Source organism: Lolium rigidum, chromosome 4 (genome assembly GCF_022539505.1).
Source record: "Lolium rigidum isolate FL_2022 chromosome 4, APGP_CSIRO_Lrig_0.1, whole genome shotgun sequence".
Taxonomy (NCBI): Eukaryota; Viridiplantae; Streptophyta; class Magnoliopsida; order Poales; family Poaceae; genus Lolium; species Lolium rigidum.
In genome coordinates, this window is record NC_061511.1 from 120,202,048 (window position 1) to 120,211,030 (window position 8,983).

Consider the following 8,983-nt stretch of genomic DNA (forward strand, 5'->3'; position numbering starts at 1 on the left):
GAATTCCGCGCTCAGGACGATGTGCTCAATGGGAAGGTTGAAGAGATCTCCCAAAAGCTGGATGCTACTCATGTGACCGTCACTACAATGCAAGATCAAATGACGGATGTACAACGCAGTCTTGCTGATTTGCGTTTGGCTGTTGAGAATTTGACCGCGCAACAACAACAAGAAGATGACGAAGATCCTGAGCTTCAAGATGACGCACACAATGCTCGTGATGCGCCACGTGGTCATCGTCCTCGTGGTTGGGTTCCACTTGGCCGCAATGGTCGTGGACAAGATGAGGAAGATGGTTTGGGTAAGCCCAAGTTTTCTATCCCCAAGTTTGAAGGAGGAGCTGATGTTGAAGAATACCTTACTTGGGAGCTCAAGATTGAGAAGTTGTGGAGCTTACATCCACATTATACTGAAGATCGGAAGATCAAGCTTGCTTCTTCCGAGTTTGATGGCTACGCTTTGCGTTGGTGGGATGCTTTTGTTCGTAATAGAGATGAGGATGTTGAGCAGCCTATACGCACATGGCGTGCCATGAAGGAGGCAATGACTTCTCGCTTTGTGCCTACAAATTACTTGCGGAATATATATGATAAGCTGACTCTATTAAGACAAGGTGTGAAGACTGTGGATGAATACTACATGGAGATGGAGATGCTTATGCAGCGTGGCCGTGTCCGTGAGTCTCTTGAGATGACAATGCAGCGTTTCCTCAACGGTTTGAAGTATGATATCAAAGGCATTGTTCGTCACTACAGCTACACCAATATGAATCAATTATTACATCATGCAAGAGAAGCTGAATCACAGTTGGCTGACGAAGCATAGATCAAAGGTCGAGCTACAGGAGGTGGGCGTTTCACACCCCGTGCGGCACCATCTTCGGCGCCGGCGCCTTCGACGCGCTCTGCACCTTACTCTACTCGGTCTCCAATGTGTCTAACACAAAGAAGTCTGAATCTGCTGCAAGTACGAGTGGCTCTAATGTGTCTACGGCGCGTAACCGTGATATGGTTTGTCATACATGTGGTGGCAAGGGTCACTTCAAAAGAGATTGTCCTAACCGCAAAGTCATGATTATCAATGAGGACAATGAATACGAGACTGGAGATGATGTTGATCCTAATGCTCCAGACGATGATGACTATGACACTGATGGTGAAGATGCATATCCGTCTGAGGCTCGCACCATTGTTGTGTCGCAGCGTGCTCTTAATGTGTTGCCTAGTGCATCTACTCAGCGCTGCAATTTGTTCCAAACAAAGGCTTTAGTTGGTCCTGACAAGGCTTGCAAGGTCATTATTGATGGTGGGAGTTGCCGCAATTTGGCAAGCAAGGAGTTATGTACCTGTTGCGGTCAGAAACCCACCGGCGGGCAGCGACTGGCAACACCGTAGAGCCGGGAACAACTAGGGCTGCGGCTGGCCCCAGTCCCTCAGAGCGACGGCCCGCAAAGCCTTCTGGTCACACGTCCGATGCCGTCGCAAGGGCGTGCCACCTGACCTATACCTGGTCGGGAAGGTGTTGGATGATGCCTCGCTTAGTTTCCTGCATGGCATACACGTAAACGTTAAATACGAGCCTCGATCGGCTCTCGAGTTATCTCGTGAATCGGCTCAAAGAGCCGATCCACCCATGATTCGTACAAGGTGTCCGAATATATGGTGGTCCTGCTTGATCAAGATAAAGCTAATGCGATCTACGACGATTTAGGGTTTTCACCGCATAATCGGATCATCCTGCTCACGATTGGGCCTCGCGCTCGCGTACGGTGATCGTAAGCCGATCCTAGACAGGGCCTAAAAACCAACACGAGGTTGATCCCCGGAACATCCTGTCTAGGGCTAGCAAACTACACCCTACACGCCGCTGGATCCTCCAACCCTTTGTAAGGCCTAACTATTGCGGATGTTAAACTAATCCTTGAAGAACAAGGAGCAACCGTAACGGATCGGATCTACTAAACAATGATCAAGCGGAGTGCCGCCCCTACACCTAAGATAGGTGTAAGGGCGGCTAGATGTATAAGGGTTGCACTACGACAGCATATGATACGAAGAACAATGCTAACCCTAACACATCTAAGATAACTACGTTGCTCGCCATCAAAAAGGCTTCAGCACGAGCAACGCATGAACAACGTAGATAAGCTTATGCTGCCTAGATCGCGAGATGCGATCTAGGCAGCATGGTGCTTACCAGGAGAAACCCTCGAGACGAAGGAGTTGGCGATGCGCCGAGATTTGTTTGTGTTGAACGTTGGTTGTTGTTTATTTCATAAACCCTAGATACATATTTATAGTCCAAGGGACTTTCTAATCCAAGCGTGCACTTAACCGTGCACAGGTAAAACTCTAATTCCTAACCAACACGTATCCTACTATGGTACAGATACACGGGCAATTAGCCCAAACTTGGTACACAAGGCTGATTCACGTATTTCTTCCATGTATATTCTTCAAACCCATCTTGATCGCGGCCCACCTCTGACTCGGTCAAATTCTGGTGATAACACATGCCCCCCTGGTTTTGGAAATGACATTTCCAAAATCATTACGCTTTTCTTTCGTCGGGTCATGTCGTGGCGAGAGCGTAGCCGCCGCGGAATCTTCCATCATTTCGCCTCGCCTCCCGGGCTTCTTTGCACGAATTGATAATTTCGGCATAACGTCCTCGAGAACCGTCATGGCATTAAATCTCCACTACACTCCCTTTATTTATCTGTGCCAAACGGTTCACCACTCCATCCCCTTGCTCTGTTCTGTCCACCAGCGCCAAAAAAACCCTCTCCCCCTGTAGCAATGTCTTCCTCTTCCTCTTCCCCCTCAGGCCTCCCCCTCCAATCGTCGCCGAAGATCAAGAAAGAGGACGACCTCCACTCCGGGGCGAACCCCATCTCCTCTGACAAGGAGAAGAAAGAAGGAGAAGTAGAGAAGACCAAGGCCTCCCCCTCCGCCAGGTTCCCGCCAAAGAAACGCTCCCGCATGTGGGCGGACAGCGAGGACGACGATGACGACGAGGAAGGAGAAGAGGAGGAGGAGGAAGATGATTCCTCCTCTTCCGCTGGGTATCCGCCGACAAATCGCTTCCGCACTTGGGCGGACAGCGAGGATGATGATGATGACGAGGAGGAGGAAGCTCCGGCTGACGGCTGGGGAAGCAGCGGCGAGGAATTCTCCGGCAGTAGCGCCGATGGCGACGCCGACGACGATGCTAGCGAGGAGTAGTTATGTAGGATTAGTAGTCCCTCGAGCAATCGGCTCTTCTTTTTTCCTTCCTTTCTTCTTTGAGCAGTCGGCTCTTCATTGTAAGAAATCGCAATATTAATGAAGAATTTCCTTTAACTTGATTTTGCCGATTTCTTTTCGTACTGATTTGGCCGATTGCTAATTTGATCACCCCTCAATAAGCCGATGGCAACACATCGGTAACCTGCGAACCTTGCTCAAATTCAGATCCCTAAACTTCCAAATCCCCTTCGCTTTCAAGGGCTCTCTGAGACCATTGCTAACTCAAGCTGAGATGTAAAACCAACCGATTTCAACAAAATCGGCTCCTTATAGCAAAGGGTCCTTCAGTGCAAGCTGCCCCCCGAGCCTTAGTCAAGGCGGGAAAGGTAGTGAGTCCGCCCAATGTGCCGCTATTGGCCTTAAATCACAACGCAGAGCCAGCCGATTTCAACAAAAATCGGCTTCCCAGAGCAGAGAGCCTTCAGGGTGAGCTGCCCCCGAGCTTCTTCAGTCCACTTCTTCGTCTTTGCAGGTCAGATCGGCTCCTTTCCTTCGGTGGATCTGATGCAACCCACCTTTAGCATGATCTGCACATCCATGCTGCTCTTGGCATTGTTCTTGAAGAGAGGATCTGATCCATTAAACCACTCCATTGAGGAGTTCTTCCATTAGAGTCTCTCATCGTGGCCCACTTCCTGCTCCATTGAACCTCTGATTATAACAGTTATACCTCTTGAGTCGATGGCCATGCATCGGCTTTATATCCTTAAGTCGATGTCTGCTGCATCGGCTGTGCTTAAAAAATTTTGAATTTTTTACGGCCGATTTATGTATCGGCCCCCATACTTCAATACCCATCATCAAAGGATATCTTAGGCTGCTGGGCATTTGTAAGACGCTTCTACTGCATATCCTCGTGTTTTATCCACCTAGGTGCCCCCCGAGCCGATTCTTTCAAGGGATTTGATGGTATCGGCTCTGTTGGACCAAATGTTGAACCCAGGCAGAATGGATGGTGAGGTTAATTTTGGCCGATTGTTGGAATCGGCCTCCACGTTGCTTGTTCGATGAAGGTTTTGTAATGTCCCTCCATAAATTTTTGGGGCCGATCACAAGGATCAGCCTCGCCACGTTTGCTCATTGATTTGCTCCAGCTACATGGTTAGGCCAGTGGATACGACCAGCCTAACTTCATCCTCTGTCACGTCGATGCGCTCGCCGTCGTCTACCTTGAGTGCATCGTTTAATCCTCGAGCAGTAAACTCCGTTGGGAGGATGAGCACCATGTTTGTGCCAGCCGATGTTTCATCATCGGCTTTCCTTTGCTTGGGGCGCCACTCTTTTCTTTGTGGCCGACCTTCTTCGTCCAGGGTTCGCTGAATTTTGGCGGCCAGATCAGGCCGTGCCTTCCTCAACGTGTGCAGGTATAACCTTTCAGCTTCTTCCAACCCACGTAGACGTTGAACCCTTCGCTTCTGGGAACGGCTGAGCCCATCAGGGCACCACCTTGGCCGATGATACTTGTCTTCTTCATCATCGTCCTCTAGTTCCTCGAGATCTTCCACCCGAGCGGACTCAGCATGCTTGTTCCGAGGCGGGAGAGGCCCTAGACGCTTGAACACAGACACGTTAGCTGTATCCTTCTTCTTCTGTTTGCATTACGGGCGGTTGCCGATTGTAGGCAATCGGCTCATTCCTGAATCCCAGCGATGTATCGAAGAAGGGGCAGTCCCGAGTGCCTATCCTCGTCGTCTTGCTCCCTTGACCTTTCCTTGGCGTGGCGCTCATGTCGCTCCTCGTCGTGATCATGCTGACGACGTCTCCTGTCGTCCCTAGCCAGACGATCTTCTTCATCATCGTCGTTGTATCGCCGACGTTGGTCGTATTGACCCACATACTTGTTGAGGAGGTGATCAGAGAGAGGTCGCTGATATCTTATGTTCTTCACTTCTCCCTCTGTTACGTAGCGCTTGCCGTCGTGGCGGAGCCGATCGCGTGGAGCGGCTTCCTCTGTGTCTTTGCTGTGAGAGCAGCTGCCCTCATCTCCGTCCTTACCAGAGTGGTGCCCAAGTCCTGCCATGTTGATATTGCACGAGAAATCTGGCTGGCACCCTCCATGGCAAGAATACTCCACCATGTTAACGGCGGGGAAGGGGTGTGTGTCGACCTTCATGGCGTACTGGTTGAAAATTAATCGCCCTTTCTCTATCGCCATTTGGATCTGCTGACGCCACACCCTGCAGTCGTTAGTGGTGTGGGTGAACGTGTTATGCCACTTGCGGTATGGCTTTCCGTTCAGCTCCTCGCACCGTAGGGATTTTGTGGCCTTCGGGTACCTTTATATGCTTCTCCGTGAGTAAGAGATCAAAAATCTGATCTGTTTTGGTCACGTCGAAGTCGAACCCTTTTGGAGGGCCTTGTGGCTTAACCCATTTGCAGGACACGGGTCCTGCCGCTCGAGTCCACTCAGCCATCGCTACCTCTCGATCTCCCGCAGCACCTTCATCCTCGTCCGCCTCAACCGGGACCACCGCACGCTTGAATTTGTCATGGTAAACATCCGGGTGGCGCTGTTCATATGCCGACAGCTTACGCACCATGTGCGCCAATGAAGGGTAGTACGCTTGGGAGGCCACGTCCTTGATCGATGATGAGAGACCCACCACCGCCAACTCGATCGCTTCTTTTTCACTTACGTGAACCGAATAGCATCGGTTCCTAATGGTCCTGAAGCGTTGGATGTATTCGACACTTGTTTCCCCGCGCTTCTGTCGTACTTGTGCTAGATCGGCAATACCAGCCTCGGAAGCCTCTGAGTGATACTGCTCATGGAACTGCTCTTCCAACTGCTTCCAAGTCCGGATTGAGTTCGGTGGCAGCGATGTGTACCATCCGAAAGCCGATCCTGTGAGGGACTGTGCGAAGAACCTCACACGCAACTTGTCTGATGCTGAGATCGTGCCCAGTTGTGCCAAATATCGGCTCACATGCTCGATGGAGCTGGAACCATCTGATCCACTAAACTTTGTGAAGTCCGGGAGCCGATATTTGGGTGGTAGCGGGATCAATTCGTACTCGTTGGGGTACGGCTTGGTATAGCCGAACGTCTTCCTTTTCGGCATCATGCCGAACCGATCTTTCGGAATTGTACAAATCTGATCCGCGGTGATGGCTGAAGGTGTCGAACCACGAAGATTCGCCGGGGTGGCATACTTAGCCAGCCATGCTTGCTTTTCCGGTTCCGAGCCAACCTGCAGGAGCTGGGCTGCGGAGGTTTGTCGGAGTGGCGTACTTTGCTAACCACGTTTGCTTCTCAAGATCTGCTCCCGACGTTCCTCCTGCTGTTCCAGAGGCCCCTGCCACTGCAGCCTGGTTCGAGAGTGCCCAGGTATTGCAGCCCGGCACGTATGCGCACGTGTACCCGTGCGGGATCTCCTTGGGCGCCTCAGGTAGGAATTGGTAGTCACTAGGGTCACCACCAATCTTGTAGACGACGTATGCCGATGAGTTCGGCACTTCTGGTGCTGCCAACGCGAACGGCAGCGGTGGATGGGACTGGAGTGGCATCTCTCCTTTGTAAGTCCCCAGAGCTGGTCCCGACGGAGAATACCGATGGCTCATGATTTCCTGGACCACGCGCAGAGCGACACGCTCCAAAGTGTTCACCGAGGCTCTCGGAGTGGCGGTGCGGCGAATGAGCCACCATGTAGTTGATCTCCCGACGCAGCCGACCTGGTGCGTTCTTCGACGGGGCGGAGAGGTCCACTCCATCGAGTGCACCTTCGGTGAGAACCCCTTCCACCCGACGCCGTGGGAGCGGGTTCCGTGGAAAGAGCCGATGAGGTCGGCTTCGAGGACTGCCTTGATCTCGTCATGCTTCTTCTTGAGCTCGTCGGTGCAGATCCTCGTACTTGACCGGAGTGCTTTCCGCCATCTCGGATGTAGATGGCGATGCGGTGGATGTCGAAGATTGTCCCACCGGGCGTGCCGGAATGTGTTGCGGTCGGAAACCCACCGGCGGGCAGCGACCGGCAACACCGTAGAACCGGGAACAACTAGGGCTGCGGCTGGCCCCGGTCCCTCGGAGCGACGGCCCGCAAAGCCTTCCGGTCACACGTCCGATGCTGTCGCAAGGGCGTGCCACCTGACCTATACCTGGTCAGGAAGGTGTTGGATGATGCCTCGCTTAGTTTCCTGCATGGCATACACGTAAACGTTAAATACGAGCCTCGATCGGCTCTCAGGTTATCCTGTGGATCGGCTCAAAGAGCCGATCCACCCATGATTCGTACAAGGTGTCCGAATATATGGTGGTCCTGCTTGATCAAGAGAAAGCTAATGCGATCTACGACGATTTAGGGTTTTCACCGCATAATTGGATCATCCTACTCACGATTGGGCCTCGCGCTCGCGTACGGTGATCGTAAGCCGATCCTAGACAGGGCCTAAAAACCAACACGAGGTTGATCCCCGGAACATCCTGTCTAGGGCTAGCAAACTACACCCTACACGCCGCTGGATCCTCCAACCCTTTGTAAGGCCTAACTATTGCGGATCTTAAACTAATCCTTGAAGAACAAGGAGCAACCGTAACGGATCGGATCTACTAACACTACAAGAAAAGTTGCCATGGCCGACGAAGTTGAAGTCGCGCCGTGGTTGCTGGTGTACCATGGCCGACGATTTTTGGTCCCTCCGTGGTGCATCTCAAAACTTTTTTTTCTCGTTTTTGAGGCCACCTAGCCCGACGAAAGCGGCCAAAACGTCGCGTATGGTGGCCCGGGACGTGGTGCATCTCGAAATCTCGGGTTCGCCGGCCGAGTCAACGCAAATCCGCACCGCCGAGGGATGTAGGGCCCGGATGGCAGCCTCTCTCGGCATTGTTTTTTTCTCGATCGCGCCATCTCGTTCAACGTTCTCCGATCGAGCCGTTTACGATGCAGGATCATGGGTCCCGCATGTCATCCTCTATGAACCAAAATTCTTTCTATTCTTGGATTTTTTTGACCCCCGATTTCTCGGCTACTTCCTTTTTCTTTTGATCCCTTGCCGCCTTGGAAACGTTGAGACCGCCGTCGCTAAATGGGACCCGCATGTCATCCTCTATGTGCAATCAACTTTCTTTTCTTGGAGTTTTTTTTGGCACCTCAAATTTGGTCACTTGCCTTTTTCTTTCGATCCCCTCGCCGCCTCTCAAACGGTCGGTCGAAAACCCACCGCGTGCGCCGACCGGCAACACCGTAGAGCCGGGAACAACTAGGGCCGCGGGCCGGCCCCGGCTCCCTCGCAGCGACGGCCCGCAAAGCTCTCTCCCTCTCGGGGTCACACGTCCGACGTCGTCGCAAGGGCGTGCCACCCGACCTATACCCTCGGTCGTGAAGGTGTTGGATGATGCCTCGCTTAGTTTCCTCGCATGGCATACACGTAAACGTTAAATACGAGCCTCGATCGGCTCTCGTGTTGGCCCCGTGAATCGGCTCAAAGAGCCGATCCACCCATGATTCGTACGAGGTGCACGAATATATGGTGGTCCTCGCTTGATCAAGATAAAGCTAAAGCGATCTACGACGATTTAGGGTTTTCACCGCATAATCGGATCATCCTACTCACGATTGGGCTCGCGCTCGCGTGCAGATCGTAAGCCGATCCTAGACAATGGCCTAAAACCAACACGAGGTTGATCCTGAACATCCCCGTCTAGGGCTAGCAAACTCCACCCTACACGCCGCCGGATCCTCCAAACCCTTGTAAGGCCT